The sequence below is a fragment of the Oryctolagus cuniculus genome, chromosome 14 (assembly GCF_964237555.1).
Source record: "Oryctolagus cuniculus chromosome 14, mOryCun1.1, whole genome shotgun sequence".
Taxonomy (NCBI): domain Eukaryota; kingdom Metazoa; phylum Chordata; class Mammalia; order Lagomorpha; family Leporidae; genus Oryctolagus; species Oryctolagus cuniculus.
In genome coordinates, this window is record NC_091445.1 from 69916898 (window position 1) to 69934294 (window position 17397).

The window sequence follows — 17397 nt, forward strand, 5'->3', positions numbered from 1 at the left end:
CAGCCATTGGAGGGTGAACCAATGGCAAAGGAAGACCTTTCTCTCTGTCTCTCTCTCTCACTATCTACTCTGCCTGTCAAAAAAAAAAGAAAGAAAGAAAAAAAAAGTATATTATAAGTACATTATGCAGGGATTTAAAATGTTCCATTAACTTTATGAAGTCTCCTTATATTATAAATCCTGCAATACTCTGCTTTTATTTTAAATATGTAGTTATTTATTTGAGTCAGACACACACAGAGAGAGAGGGACACACACACACACACACACACACACACACACAAAGCTTGCATTTGTTGGTTCACTCCACAAATGCCCATAACAGCTGCATGGCAGAAGCTGGGAGGTGGGAACTCAATCCAGGTCTCCCATGTGCGCTGGCAGGAGACCAATTGTTAGAGCCATTGAAAGATCTTTGCCTGGGTAACCCATTTTTTCCTGCTTTTATAACTTCAAAGTATTGGCTTCTGGCTTACAGTTTCTCATGAGAAACATACTGTGATTTTTATAGCTGTTTTTCTGGATGTGATGCTGGCCACCTCCCCATCATCCCCATCAACTGTATTCAAAATTCTTAGAGGGATTCACAGCAATATTCATTGAAGGAATTTTAAGTGTTCTTTTAACATTTCTATACCAATTTTTTGATCTTCATTAGCTGGAGTTAAGGAGTCCATGGCTGGAATCAACTGTAGCAGGGCAAAAACCCCTCTTAGAACAATGTCTTCTTCAATTGCAACTCTTTTGGCATTTAGGGCACCTGGAACCCTCTGTCCTTTGCATTTACTTTGACACCACTTGTGCCACCAGCCTTCATCACAGCTATTTATCTGAGAGCTTTGCTAGGTATTAATTCAGTTTTCCCTCTTTACATTCACTAGCAGTCACTCAGTGATTTCTTGAATACTTTTTTAAATTTGAGCCTTGTTATCTTTTCCAAAGAAGTGTAGGGTTAATTTTATGAGTATAAAAATTAACTGAAAAATTGATCCTTGTGAAAAATAAGAATGGGAAAGGAAGAAGGAGGAGAAAGTAGGGCAGGAGTATGGGTGGGAGGGAGGTGGGGGGGGGAGAGAATCATCATGTTCCCAAATCTGTATATATTAAATGCATGAAATTATATTCCTTAAACAAAATAAATTAACAAAAAAAAAACCCTATAAGAACTCACAAAAAAAAAGCATAGCATCATCTTTGGCAACAACGACTTCTCCAACTTTTCCTAAGTCATGAAATTCAACACCTTCAAGATTTAAAGTGAATCCTTCTCCAAATAGTGTACCACCAGTAGCAGCAGCCACATCTTTTTACTTGGTTCTTTCTATTGTTACGAAGACCTGGAGCTTTTACTGCTACAACCTGAAGATCAACTTGGCCTCTATTTAAAATGAATGTACCCGGACTTTCTTCTTCAATGTCTTCAACAATTGTGACTATGGGCTTAAGGTGAGCACTGGAAACTTTTTGTTAAAACTATTTTGTTTGCAAAGGCTTTAGTTTTTGTTGTTTTAAAAATATTTATTGATTTGACAACCAGAGTTACAGAAAGAAAGGAAAAGACAGAGAGGTTGTCCACTCAGTGATTCACTCTCCAAGTGGCTGCAGCAGCCAGGGCTGAGTAAGAACAAAGCCAGGTCTCCCAAATGGGTGTCAGGGCCCAAGTACTTGGACCATCTTCCTCTGCTTTTCCTAGGCCGTTATCAGAGAGGTGGGTCAGAAGCAGAGCAGCCGAGATATGAACCATCGTCTGTATGGAATGCCAGTGTCCCAGGCAATGATTCCACCTGCTATGCCACAACACTGGCTCTGAGCACTGGCAATGTTAAGAGCAAGTACAGGGGCCTGCTCTGTAGCAAAGCTGGTAAAGCTGCCTCCTGCAGTGCCGGCACTTCATGCTGGTGCTGGTTCGAGTCTCAGCTGCTCCACTTCTGATCCAGCTCTCTGCTATGGCCTAGGAAAGCAGCGGAAGATGGTCTAAATGCTTGGGGCCCATGTGGGAGACCTGGAAAGAGGCTCCTGGCTCCTGGCTTCGGATCAGCGCAGCTCCGGCCATTGCGGCCATCTGGGGAGTGAACCAGTGGATGGAAGACCTCTCTCTGTCTCTCTGCCTCTGCCTCTTTGTAACTTTGACTTTCAAATAAATAAATCTTTAAAAAAGAGCAAGTACAATGGACTGGACATTATAAATTTTCTTTTCACTCAGTAGGACATAGGCATCTTGGAATCAAAATTTCTGACCATTCAATGTATTACTCAAGTATGAAGAAACATAGCCTCAATCAAACTTCATGCCTTCAACAATCTCTGAATAATCTTTCAATGTGTTTCCATTCTTCACTGGGATGACACCTTCTCTTCCCACCTTTTTCATTGTATCAGAAATGATGTCATCAATTTCTTTGTCTCCATTTACAGATGTTATCAATTTCTTTGTCTCCATTTACAGAATTTTTGCAGTAACCTGAGCAGTTTCTTCAAGGGTTGTCACAGGTTTTGACCGCTTCTTAAGCTCTGCAATTGCAGCATCAACAGCTGACACCACACTCTGATTTCCACTAGATGATCACCTTTGCCCGTCTTCTCAAAGCCTTCCTTGTCAACAGAGAATCCCAGGATAGTGGCAGTGGTGATGCCATCCCCAACCTCTTCGTTTCTGTGACTGGAATATTTTGAACATGTTTAACCACAATATTTTTATATTTATCCTTTAAGTCAATTGACTTTGCAACAGTCACACCATCATTTGTTATTTTGGGACTTCCCCAAATCTGTTTTGTATTTGCTGTTTGTCCCTTGGTCTCAATGAAATGGCTACAGCATTGGCTAAAATGTCTGCACATTGAAGCCTTAAGGCTTGGACATCTGCAGCAAATTTTACTTCTTTGGCATAAGCCCAAATGAGATGAAGAGCCAGTGTCCTAGACATAGGTCTGATCTGGCAAAGGACTATGCACAATGAAGCATTTCTGTGGTGTGGCAGCCAGGAATGCACAGGGCAAGGCAGACTATCGGTTGTGAGTGAGGGTTTAATTCTGTTTTTCTGTTTTTTTTTTTTTTTTTTTTTTTTTTTTTTTTGTATTGTTGTTATTGTGGCCACTTTCTATCTGCTATGGACTTCAAATTCTTCCAGTAGTCATATCTGTTGCTTCCTTTTGTGGGACACTAAATTAGTTTCTGAGTGTTCCTAGTTTACCTTTAGCACTAGGAAATTCCTAAATGTCTATACAGTAGTAGAGATCTCTAATTTTTTGGCTTCTCCCTCAACAGTTTGTTTCTCAGTCTTATGGTATGGATGGAGAGTTTGTTAGTTCTCTTGGTCCTGCATCAGTTTTGGGCAGGCCCTGTGAAACTGGGCATGGGAATGGAATTTTTTCAGCATTCCTGCTTCCCAATCCATGGTATGCAAATGATTCCTTGTATCAGTAGGATTCTTGAGCAGAAAATTATTTTCTGTCCCTTTGCATGAAGTAACAGTTCTCTGCTTTTCTGTGTAGTCTTGTGTTGGAGAACTTTCTTGTCCCATTTGTATGGGCAGTCAGATTTCTCTTCTTCCTCAGTAAGTGGTAGATCTTTGCTTGATAATGGGAATTGGTCATTTCCCCCCATCTTTCCAAAAGCAGAAGATTTTGTCTTCTACCCTGTCATCAGGAATAGTGAATTTTCCCTAAGTCTTGAGTGGCGGGAGGATTTCCTGACTCATGCACAGTGTCCTAAGACTTTTGCTTTGTATGAGAAGGGTCCATGAAAATCTTAGGGTTTCATGCCAATGGACCACTGACAATGCTTCCTCTATTTTTCTGCCTTAACCTCAGTTTTTCTCATGAGTAGAGGCCAATGGAAATGAGTTTCTGAATGGCTGCAAATTCTCCATGTGTCTGGGTGTGTCATGCTAACCCATTGTTGGCCTTTAAGAAATTGTTAATATATTAGCTGTTTCTTATTGGCCATATTTGTCATGGCTCCTTTGTCCTCTCAGAAGGGAAGCAGTTCATTTGTCTGGTATCTGCTTGCAGGGACTTGCCATTCTTTTGAATTTAATAATCTGGTTACTCTTGATGAGTGTGAGAAAAAATATGACTTTATGTCCAGGTTTTTCTCATTATTAAGGTGGGGACAAAGTTGTTTTGTGGCTCTCCATGTTCTAAACAGAAATAAAACTCTTTTATCACATATATGTAAAGTCTAAAATTTCACCATATCCTGACAGTCTACCCTCATTTCAAATAATAAAAGGATTATTGAATGGCTAACCTCCAGTCTTCCACTTTCCAATTCATATTATTATTATTACTTCTTCAGTTTTTGTATTCAGTTTGGTATTTGTTCATCCCAGAAATTAGAAACTGTTTTTGGAAGCATTAATTTGGTTTAGACACTTTCTTCTGGTCTTTTGTTATGTTTGCTTTTGAGTCCACCAGTCATTCCTTTTTTTTTTTTATTTTAGAAACCTTTTATTTAATGAGTACAAATTTCATAAGTGCAACTTTAGGAATATAGAGATTCTTCCCACCATACCCACCTACCCTCCCACCACCACTCCCATGCCACTTCCTTCTCCTTCTCTCATTCCCAGTTCAATTCTCTATTAAGATTCATTTTTAATTAACTTTATACACAGAAGACCAATTTTATACTAAGTAAAGATTTCAACAATTTGCACACATACACACAAAATAAAAAATGGTTTGAGAACAAGTTTGACAGTTAATTCTCATAGTACAATTCATTCAGGACAAAGGTCCTGCATGGGAAGTAAGTGCACAGTGATTCCTGTTTTTAATTTAACAATTAGCACTCTTATGTATAACTTTCGTGATCACCCGAGGCTCTTGACATGAGATGCTAAGGCTATGGAAGCCTTTTGAGCCCACAATCTCTGTCAGTAATTAGACAAGGCCATAAGCAAAGTGGACATTCACTTCTCCCTTCAGAGAGAAGTACATCCTTCTTTGATGGTCCCTACTTTCCCCTGTGGTCTTACTCATAGAGATCTTTCATATAGGACATTTTTTTTTGCCACAGTGTCTTGGCTTTCCATGCCTGAAATGTTCTCATGGGCTTTTCAGCCGGACTAGAATGCCTTAAGTGCTGATTCTGAGGTCAAAGTGCTATTTATAGCGATTGTCATTCTATGAGTCTGCTGTGTGGGCTGCTTTCCATGTTCGAACATTCTCTCCTATTTAATTCTATGTATTGTAATTGCCAGACATTTAATCTTATTTATATGATCCCTTTAACACCTAATCTTATCAATATGATCAAATCAACACTTAATATAATCACTTTAAAACTTAAGATAGCATTATCATCACACAGCTTAATGGGATTTGAAGTCCCATGGCAAGTTTTTAGCTTTACCCTTGGAAGTAAATCTGTAGGAATGTATGCAGAACTATACAGATCCTCCCTCTTTTATTCTCACTCTTATTTTTTACTGGAATCTATTTTCAATTGACTTTATACACATATGATTAATTCTGTGTTAAGTAAAGGGTTCAACCAATGGTAAGAAGGAAGAGAGAAAAAAAATCCCAAAATTTGTTGACAGTCAAGACAAGCACGGTTTAAATCATTGCTTCTCAAAGCACCATTTTTCTTAATCTTTGTATTTGGCCATTCCTTTGCCTTCAGAATTCCCTTTAGATATTGCCTTTAGGAAATTGTTTATCAACAAGTATATTTGACACTCATTCTTGAGAAATAAATTAGTTGAAAACAAAAATCTAGCTTGATAGTTGCTTTTTCTCTTTGAGACTTTGGAAACAGTTTTTCATTATGCTTTAGCTATGCTGGTGGGCATAGACTAGAAATCTTCCATTCTTAGTTATCATTCCTTTCTTTCTCTCTGGATAATTTAAAGTTGTTCTCTTTTTCTTTGGTGGTTTCCTTGCTTCTCCCTGCCCAGATATACTGCAATGTGCTGAGACATGGATTTATTCTTTTTTTTTTTAACTTTTATTTAATGAATATAAATTTCCAAAGTACGACTTATGGATTACAATGGCTTCCCCCACATACCGTCCCTCCCACCCACTACCCTCCCCTTTCCCACTCCCTCTCCCCTTCCATTCACATCAAGATTCATTTTCGATTATCTTAATATACAGAAGATCAGCTTAGTATACATTAAGTAAGGATTTCAACAGTTTGCTCCCACACAGAAACATAAAGTGAAAAATAATAGATGATTTTTTTTAAATGATGATGAAATCAGATCAGACCTATTGTCATGTTTAATCCCAGTGAGAGTCAAGTTGGGAGTTGATAATTTCTTTTTTTTTCTTTTTTTTTTTTTTTATAGAGGATCAGTTTAGTATACATTAAGTAAAGATTTCAACAGTTTGCACCCCCATAGAAACACAAAGTGAAATATATTGTTTGAGTACTCGTTATAGCATTAAATCTCAATACACAGCACATTAAGGACAGAGATCCTACATGAGGAGTAAGTGCACAGTGACTCCTGTTGTTGACTTTACCAATTGACACTCCTGTCTATGGCATCAGTAGTCTCCCTATGCTCCAGTCATGAGTTTCCAAGGCTATGGATAATTTGTCCTTCTAATCACATATTGTGCTTCCTATATTTGGGTTTCAGGACTGCAAATAAACATGTTTGAGCTTCTCATTTGATTTTTTAAAATTATTTAAATCCTTTTTAAAAAGTACATTTTCTTAGTTTTGCTACATTTTCATAAATTCTTAATTTTTTTCTGGTTATTATTTTTCTTCAGTTATGACTAATCTGCTAATGAACCAAATGAATGCTTTCTGTAACCTATGTTTTTATTCCTTAAATTTATACATATATATTAATTTCTGAAGCTTCCATATCAGTTTTAATTGCTTTCTTAACTTTCTAAAATATTTGTAACATAATATGGATTATATATATATAAAACATTGGTATTTTATAGCTTTCATTTTCAACATCCTTTTAATATGGGTGTTAAATTATTCCTCATGGGCTGCCACAGAACAATGTCAAAGACTTAGTGTTTTATTTATTTATTTATTTTTAAAGATTTATTTATTTATTATTTGAAAGTCAGAGTTACACAGAGGTCTTCCATCTGATGGTTCACCGCTGATCCGAAGCCAGGAGCCAGGAGCTTCTTCCTGGTCTCCCATGTGGGTGCAGGGGCCCAAGGACTTGGGCCATCTTCTACTGCTTTCCCAGGCCATAGCAGAGAGCTGGATCGGAAGAGGAGCGGCCGGGACTAGAACCGGTGCCCATATGGGATGGCAGCGCTTCAGGCCAGGACATTAACCCGCTGCACCACAGCGCCAGCCCGAGACTTAGTGTTTTAAACAATAGACATTTGTTTTCCCGAAGGTCTGGTGGCTGAAATAGAACATCAGCATGACCAGGTTCCAATGAGGGTACCACTTGTGGCTTGCATTCATCTTCACACTGTGTCCTTACAAGGTGGAGAGAGGGCAATCTGGCAACCCTTCCTCTTATCGGCACCAATCCTGCCATGAAGTCATGTGAACCTAATTACCTCCCTAAAGTCCCATCTCCAAATACCTTTACAATGGAGTTTAAGGTGTCAGCATAGGAATCATGGGAGGCTACAATTCAGCCCATAGCAAGTGTCAATAGAGTTTGCATTTTTATTTCTGTCCTCTTTTATTCATAGTGTCTTGCCATATAGAAATTTTACTCCAGAGAAGTATGCTAGCTGTAAGAAATACTCCTTCCCCAGGATCCCTTAAGCTCTCCTCAAAGCAAGAACAGCTTTCTCATTTTCCTGTTATTCTTAGTTTCCTTCTGCATACAGCAGTGTTGTTGTAGCAGGAATCTGACTTTGAGACAATTCTAGCTGTGGCTCCCTTCTGCTGTTCATAGGTTTCCTGCTGCTCTGATTCCGTCTTCCAACTCCCCACTCAGGTCCAGGTATCCAGCTTCTGAAGTCCAGGACTGAGCTCCTTCAGCCTATAATGGGGGAGGTATTCTCATTATAGAGTTATTTAAAATATAGTTGCTCAATATGAATTTGTGTGTACACATTATTTTTAAAAGAGGAAGTAGGAAGGAAGAAGAGAGGGAAAAGAGGAGGAGAGAAAGGAGAAAAGGAAGGGGGAAGAATAAAAGGAAATAAGTCAGTGTACTATTAGAAAGTATTTTTTGATAAAAGCAAGAGTTCATTTGTAAAATTTGTATGCCCTCTTGATGTTTTTGATCATAACAAGGACAGTGTTCCATTGGTGAATTCAGTTTCTGGAGGTAGCAAGATCATATGAGCTATGCTTTTTTTTTTTTTTAATTTATTACTATTTTTTTTTTTTTTTTGACAGGCAGAGTGGACAGAGAGAGAGAGACAGAGAGAAAGGTCCTCCTTCGCTGCTGGTCAAAAGGCAGGAGCCAGGCGCTCCTCCTGGTCTCCCATGCGGGTGCAGGGCCCAAGCACTTGGGCCATCCTCCACTGCACTCCCAGGCCACAGCAGAGAGCTGGCCTGGAAGAGGGGCAACTGGGACAGAATCCGGCGCCCTGACCGGGACTAGAACCCGGTGTGCTGGCGCCGCTATGCTTTTGTCAGAAGTAGCTGATTGGGTGAGGAGGATAAATGGAATTTTTTTTTTTTTTGACAGGCAGAGTGGACAGTGAGAGAGAGAGAGACAGAGAGAAAGGTCTTCCTTTGCCGTTGGTTCACTCTCCAATGGCCGCTGCGGCCGGCGCGCTGCGGCTGGTGCACCGCGCTGATCCAATGGCAGGAGCCAGGAGCCAGGTGCTTTTCCTGGTCTCCCATGGGGTGCAGGGCCCAAGCACTTGGGCCATCCTCCACTGCCCTCCCTGGCCACAGCAGAGAGCTGGCCTGGAAGAGGGGCAACTGGGACAGAATCCGGCGCCCCGACCAGGACTAGAACCTGGTGTGCCGGCGCCTCAAGGCGGAGGATTAGCCTAGTGAGCCGCGGCGCCGGCCTAAATGGAAATTTTCTAAAAATGATTTGCGGACATCCATCTTTGCAAGCTGGAGCTAACTCATCTTGAAATAATGAGTTCTAAGCAGGTGCCGCGGCTCACTAGGCTAATCCTCCGCCTTGCGGCGCCGACACACCGGGTTCTAGTCCTGGTCGGGGCGCCGGATTCTGTCCCGGTTGCCCCTCTTCCAGGCCAGCTCTCTGCTGTGGCCTGGGAGTGCAGTGGAGGATGGCCCAAGTGCTTGGGCCCTGCACCCCATGGAGACCAGGAGAAGCACCTGGCTCCTGCCATCGGATCAGCGCGGTGCACCGGCCGCGGCGGCCATTAGAGGGTGAACCGACGGCAAAGGAAGACCTTTCTCTCTGTCTCTCTCTCTCACTGTCCACTCTGCCGGTCAAAAAAAAAAAAAAAAAAAAAAAAAAAGAAATAATGAGTTCTCTCAATAAAAATCATGGCTATAAATATGGGATCTCTTCAATAAATTCAATAGAAATTATATAAATGAGTTTTGATTTTCTACTGTTTTGAATCTCTTCAATGTTGAAACGTTTTCATTTTCTAAAGATGAACTTGATGTTTGAAAAGAGAATGAGAATTTGTGAAATAAGTTTGTTGACCAAGAACTGTGAAATGAACAAATACAGAAAATATTTAAATGGATAAAGGACCAATTATTGTGCCACAGATCACACATACTTATGACTCTCATATGTTTATGATACATAAAATTTAGTTTAATAACCATACAAATACAAGCATTATAGTTTTATTATAGCTGTTTGGAGAGTTGAAAAAGCTTTTTAAAAAAGTTATTATTTTGCAATTAAGAGCTAAATAGATGGCTTCTTCCCTCTACTTCTCTCTACTATGTCTCTTCCTTATACTTCCTTTTTTGTCTTCATTCAGCCATCCTTGCTGAAAATGTTTTGTGGGCTGATATGACCCTTGGGTTAAGCACAAATAAAAAGTGAAAGCTCAATGATACTTTATAGAACACACAATCCAACTCTTTTTCTCGATGAAAAAAATTAAGTTTCACAAGGAAACACATTAGGTTAGCAGAATTATAATTCAAACTCTAAACTCCTAGCACAGTGCCTGTGCAGGATATTAAGTTAGATTTATTTGCAGCCCTTGAGAAGTCAACACAGGGAATATTAGACATCTGGAATGGCACAGCAAATATTGTGATAAGGATTTGAATACAGGTAGCTTTTTAGGAGGTTCTCACAGGAAGAACAAGAGGAGAAAGCAAATGTAGGAAAGAAAGCAGGGCTAAGGAAGAAAATGAATATGAATGAGTTATGACTTCTGGAACAGGAAACCCAACCCCACTGGGGACTCTCTGAATCACTGTGTTGAATATGCCTTGGAATATTCTATGGGAGATAATGGCTTTTGGAGGTTATTCATTGGGCCGTTAAATGCCCAGATTTAATCCTCATTCTTGAACTGTGGAGAGTCTGAATCAGTTATCCTACTACAGCAAGAGATGGGCCACAGGCAATGAAGTATAGAAATTTCCCATCAGCAGTTATGGGAAATGTCCTTATCAACTGCAGGTAAACTCAAAGCTATACAGGGATAGAAAGCATGGCAACGATGGCATGTGCTATATGAATGGAAAAAGATATTTCTGAAGTTTAAAACACTTTCTTGATAATTCTTCCTGGTGCCATACCTAATCTTAGCCACTCATATCAGTTTATGTATTCTCATTGGCTATTATCCTTGTTCTAAAAAATATTGGGGCATAATGGTTTTTGTCTTTCAAAGTGAAATGTTCAGTACATCTGCAGAATGATATTGAAACAAGTTGTAGTAATTCTACTTATCCAAACTTTTCTCACGTAAGAAAGCTTTGCTCTGAGTCCATTTTTCCATTATTTGTTGAAAATACCACCTTGGACTCCTCGGTTATTCCAGACTACAGGAACTTTAAAACTGAGGCAATGCCGGCGCCACGGCTCACTAGGCTAATCCTCCACCTAGCGGCGCCGGCACACAGGGTTCTAGTCCTGGTCGGGGCGCCGGATTCTGTCCCGGTTGCCCCTCTTCCAGGCCAGCTCTCTGCTGTGGCCAGGGAGTGCAGTGGAGGATGGCCCAAGTGCTTGGGCCCTGCACCCCATGGGAGACCAGGAGAAGCACCTGGCTCCTGCCATCGGATCAGCGCTGTGTGCCGGCCGCAGCGCACCAGCCATGGCGGCCATTGGAGGGTGAACCAATGGCAAAAGGAAGGCCTTTCTCTCTGTCTCTCTCTCTCTCTCACTGTCCACTCTGCCTGTCAAAAACAACAACAACAACAAAAAACAAAAAACAAACAAAAAAACTGAGGCAAGAGTATTCATTTTCAAACAGACAAAAGGTTCTGTTTGTGGGGTTAAATAATCTATGAATGTTCAGTTACTTTCTATTCAGTAAGGTTTCCAAGCACTCATTAATGGATCTAAATTTCTTTGGTTTGGAAATACAAAGAAGTTTTCCCATAATCATTTCTTTATTTAGGGATACGAATGGAGTTAGAAGTCTAGGGAGAACTAATTTTTTTGCTTCTTTGCCTAGCTTTTGTTTGTTTGTTTTGCTTGTTTTGTATTTTGTTTGGTATTAGATGTTATTTTGATATATCTAAGTTGTAGTTTGAATTGAGTCCATGAAATTAGAGGATATTGGCCTTTTTTTACTATTATGTAAAAAGTCAACCAGTATATTCAAAACATCAGAATTTTTTGGTTTAAGACATACTTTGAAAGTTGGGTTAATTCTTGTGCTGTGCAGTACTGCGTAGTGGTTTCTAGTCTATCTGACTTCCATTTTCTCTGATATATGTAAAAAAGATTAAGAGGATTTTGATGATGACTGTATTTTCCAAACCTACTTGATACACAGAGAAGTGAAAAAATCACTCTAGTCAAACACAATTTTGGCCAGACATTCATTGGGTTATCACTATACTGCATATAACTGCATAAGCAAAGGGAAGTGAAACTTTCTGAGCTTTAGTCTCTTTATCTATTAAAGAAATACATAAAATTTAGTGCTAAATAATATCATAAAAACTTTATTCATCAATATTCTATGATTTTATAGATGTAGATGACTTTTGTCTTTTATCTTTCAGAAAATAAATCCCCAAACTGTCAAGGTGCATATTCAACTCAGTGCCACAATGAGCAAAAAACCTTCTGCAGTCTTTAATACTATGCTCATTTCCATTGCTGAGCTGCATCTTGGTCATCTAAGTTTTAAGATTGCTTAATTTCATGATAATGAAAATGGATTGGAGATTGGTATTCATCCAATAACCAGCCTTCTGCAAATCTCCTGACTTTTAGGGGGATAGACGGGAAGGGGAAAAAAAAAGAATGAAGGGAAAATAGGGGAGGAATTGTAGGAAATCATGTTCCTGGTATCCTCCTGGGGCAGGAATTTAAGTCAAGGAAGCAGGTTTGATTGATTACTGATATCACTGACCTTACGTCCTGTAAGTCCAGCCATTCCAGGGACCAGAAGCTTCCTTACAGCTAATTAAGTACAATTAAATAATTACCACCAGGTGGAGCCAAACTGCAATTGACGTTCGGTGAATTTTGGTCTTGTCTTGGATCATGTGATTTTGATGAGCATTTTTAGGGACTTAGGATTTTATTCATGATCAATCCCATTATGAACCAGTGCCCTCAAACTTGATAATTCCTTCTCATTGCTTGTTAGTAAAGCCCCAAACCTTCAGCATAATCTAAAATAAGGTCTTTCTTATTTCTCAAATTCATCCCTTTCTTCTGATCTCTCACATTTCAGCACAAGGGAACACCAACCATTTGCTAAATTTCCCCTTTTCTGTGCTTTTGCAAATGATCTTCCATCTGCCTTTTCCTCCACAGCTTTTGTGTTCCAGATCTAATTAAAATCCATTGTCCTCAAAAAGGTCAGACCTGCAGCTATCCACTCCAAGACGTCCTCTGTGAAGCCCTTTGAATTATTTCCATCCTTACCAAGGACAGGATAATTCATCAAGACTTTTTGGTCCTTTAAAGCATATTTGTAAGAATTATCATATCTCAGGGCCGGCACAGTGGCACAGTGGGTTAATCCTCTGCCTGCAGTGCCAGCATCCCAAATGGGAGCCGGTTCTAATCCCGGCTGCTCCTCTTCCAATCCATCTCTCTGCTATGGCCTGGGAAAGCAGTAGAAGATGGCTCAAGTCCTTGGGCCCCTGCACCCGTGTGGGAGACCAGAAGAAGCTCCTGGCTCCTGGCTTTGGAGTGGTGCAGCTCTGGCCATCGCAGCCATTTGGGGAGTGAACCAGAGGACAGGAGATCTTTCTCTCTGTCTCTCCCTCTCACATTGTTTGTAATTCTGCCTCTCAAATAAATAAATAACATCTTTAAAAAAAGATTTATCATATCTCACATTAAAATATCTTTGTTGGATTTGTCATTTTGCCACCTAGAATGTAATCCAGTCAAGTGCAGGTGCATATAAAACCTTTTGTCTTGTGTTATCACTGTGGTACTATATGTGTTCCATACTAGAACTTCAGTAGTTCTATCTTTTTTTAAAGGTTTATTTATTTATCTGAAAGGCAGAGCTACAGAGAGGCAGAACCAGAGAGAGAGAAAGAGAGAAAGAGTGAGTGAGAGAGAGAGTGGTCTTCCATCCACTGGTTCACTCCCCAGATGGCTGCAACAGCTGGAGTTGAACCAATCTGGAGCCAGGAACCAGGAGTTTCTTCCTGTTCTCCCATGCAGGTGCAGGGACCCAAGGACTTGGGCCATCTTCTGCTTTCCCAGGCCCTGGCAGAGTGCTGGATCAGAAGTGGAGCAGCCAGGACTTGAACCAGTGCCCATGTGAGATGCCGGCACTTCAGGCAGCAGCTTTACCTGCTAAGCCAGAGCGCTGACCCCAGTAGTTCTATCTTGAATAAGTAATACAGAAGTGTAGTAAAAATGCATGTTCATCTAGATATCTAAATTGGGTTAAGTTTTAAAAAAAAAATTAGGGCAGCTAAGCACCTAAAGAAGAAAATGATGCTATCTGTGTAAATCATATAATCCTTTGCTAATATATATAAGCACTTCATTCAGTGTTTCTTTTGCCTGCTGGAAGTTGTCTTATAGTAACCTATTTGTGAGTGTTATATAGCATTAGTATCACAGTGGTCTAGTACTACATATTTGTGGTATTCTTCTTGGAGTTAATAAGACTCAGTAAGGGACAAGCGGTATTTTATTGTAGTATACTAGAGACTGGCATGCCATTTATTCCCTGATTCTGACTTTTTCCTTGTCCAATTCTTAGTGACAGTGATTACCATGGAAGGTCATGGGCATTTTTTCATTATAATTATTGACAGCTAAAATAGTATGGCAAAGTTCAAGATCAGATTTTATTTCAAGAATACCTTAGGTCATACCTATAATTTTGCAGATTAAGGGACTTTGATATAGGAAAGTTAGATTCCACACAGTTTATTATTGGCCGAATTGCAACCAGAGCCCTATTTACTCTCCCTCCACCCTGCAACATGCCTCTAATCCACTGAGTAACAGGTCATCATTAGTTACTTAGTTTATGATGTGTAATAACAAATCTGAACAGTGATGGAAGGAAAACATCCAAAGAGCATATTAGACTATAAGTCATATGTTGAGGCCCTTCTCTCGACATTCTTCTACCACAAGTCAGTCTTGATGCTCAATGCTACTCCAATGGTTTGGTTTTCAAATCATTTCTCTGCTTTTGAGAAGTACCTACAGATACTCTATAATACTTTCTGCTTTTGAACTAGTCCGGGACCTTATTTTGGCAGTTAAAGGACTTGGAGTATTCCACAAGGAACTGTTTGCTTTCTTATCTAATCTTTAGTGCATCTAACAGCAAAACAGGCCATTTCATGGTATCATTCTGCCAGCAGAAGGTTGTTTAAGGATACACAGCCCCTGTCACTTTTATTGAGGCATCTCCAACTCCTGACTGCCATGCATTTGTAATTTTCTTGTTGTAGCTCCAGTTTGCATCCATCCTTTAGGGGTAGTTTCCAACTTGCGATCCGGCAAATATTTTTTTCTGGAAAGGAGTGGCCTTCCTCCACTTAGGCAACACACATTAAGAAGCCTCACAGAAGTGATTTGATGCTGTTTTCTGAATTCTCTGCTACCTCTTGAGCAAGGACATACTTGGAACAGCAGTCCATTTGGCCTAAGCTTTTCACCTGTTTCCTCTTTTCTTCTCTCTTCAGTGACTTGTAAAAGTAACTTTAAAAATTGGATCCTGTTGCCCTGTTGGACCCTTGTTCAATCACACACAAGGTGTTTGGATGAAGCTTTGTACCTTACAGGCATGTCTGCTCTGTGTAAACATTAGAGTGCCCATGAGGTTTTGTAGGTTGCATAAGGGCTGATATCAATTTTGCAACCTGGTTAAACCTTGTGGGTAATCAAGACTGTGAATTTCTTCTAGACAAGCCAGACCACCTGTGAACAAACCAGAAACATGCACGAGATTTGCAACTACTAGTCAGAAGATAATAAAATTGTTGATTCCAGAAGCTTTACAAATTACTGCACAATCTCAGGAAGGGAGAAATTAAGAGGGTAGAAAGTGGACAACTGCATGAACACCTGAATCTAATAGAAAAACTGGAGTGTTTTCAATTGGCAGAAAACTTGGACATGGAAAAAGAACAACAATTTTGTTTGCCTTTGGCCAGTGAACAAGTGCTACTCTATGATGCTGCTGATCAGTGGGATCCTAACCTTGCTGAAGTGCATGTTAGGCTCCTTCACTCCTCCCACAGAGGGAGTAGCAGTTGCTCCAGAAATGGCCACAGTTGTTTCTTTTTTCTTTTTAAATTTTATTTATATATTTTATTTACCTGGTGAAAGAGAGAGAGAGAGAGAGAGAGAGAGAGAGAGATCGATCCTCTATCTCCTGGTTAATTCCCCAAATACTCACACAGCTGGGACTGGGCAAGGCAAAAGCCAGGAGAATGGAACCCAATCTGGGGCTCCCAAATGGGTGGCAGAGAACCAATTACTTGAGCCATCAACTGCTGCTTCCCAGAATGCACACTGGCAGGAAGTTGGAATCAGAAGTGGAGCCAGCACTTGAACCCAGACATTCCAATATGGGATGGGGGCATCACAAGCTGTGTCTTAACCCCTACACCAAAAGTCCACCCTTGCATTTGTTTCTTTTGAGCTTTCTCTCATAATTCATGGGTGGTCCCTAGGTGCGGATCCTTGACAGTTGACAGCCTAGTGTTGGGTTTTTAACAGTTAGTTGGAAAATATGAAATTCCACAAACTCTGTAGCATTAAATGCATTCAACTTAAAGGGCTGTCCATTTGCTATTTTTTTTTTTTGACAGGCAGGAGTGGACAGTGAGAGAGAGAGACAGAGAGAAAGGTCTTCCTTTTGCCGTTGGTTCACCTTCCAATGGCCGCTGCGGCCGGTGCGCTGTGGCCGGTGCACCGCGCTGATCCGACGGCAGGAGCCAGGTGCTTTTCCTGGTCTCCCATGGGGTGCAGGGCCCAAGCACTTGGGCCATCCTCCACTGCACTCCCAGGCCACAGCAGAGAGCTGGCCTGGAAGAGGGGCAACTGGGATAGAAACCGGCGCCCCGACCGGGACTAGAACCCTGTGTGCCAGCGCCGCAAGGCGGAGGATTAGCCTAGTGAGCCGCGGCGCCGGCCTGTCCATTTGCTATTAAAATACCCATTCCTTTATGAAATGCTGGAAGAAACATGGAGTGAGCAATAGTGTTTTATTTAAAAGCCTTTGGTTGGTAAAATTACAAATTGGAGAACCTGTCATTCTTCGATTTAGTAGCTCTTCAAGAAAGGAGCCAAGGAATTGATATTCTTGTCAGAAGACTCAGGCATGCTTATTCTCTATTAACCAAAGTCCTTTATTTTTTTTAACTGTCTCTCCTTTGTCCCCTACAGCCATTATTTATCCTATGTCCTGAATGTCAATCTTGAGTCTGACTGCTCAAATTTTTCTATTCTGAAAGTCCCAGAGTTGTCCTAGGTACCTTACCCTGGGCCAGTCTGCTCTTCTACAATGTGTTTTATTCTTGAGATTCTGAAACCAGACTTCCCTGTAGCAAGTAGTTAAGCACTTAGTGATTGATTATCATTTAATATGTAAACATGATTGGAAGTATTGGTATATAAATACATAAAACACCTTAAGCTTAGGTGCAGTGATGTGGCTCAGCAGGTTAAGCCACCTGCAAGTTGGCATCCCACATGAGTGCTGGCTGGAATCCCAGCTGTTCCACTTCTGATCCAGCACCCTACTCATATACTTGGAAAAGCAGGTACTTGGCTCAAGTACCTGGGCCTCTATCACCTATGTGGGAGACCCAGATGGAGTTCCAGGATCCTAGTTTTGGCCTGGCCCAGCCCCAGCAGTTGCAGCCATCTGGGGGAATGAACTAGTGGATGGAAGAGCTCTCTCTTTGTCT

General features: G+C 40.6%; 1 pseudogene; it reads right to left on the reverse strand.

The window, feature by feature from the left end:
* Positions 1-555: 555 nt before the first annotated feature.
* Positions 556-17397, reverse strand: part of LOC100342712 (60 kDa heat shock protein, mitochondrial-like) — a 30439-nt pseudogene continuing 13597 nt past the window's right edge.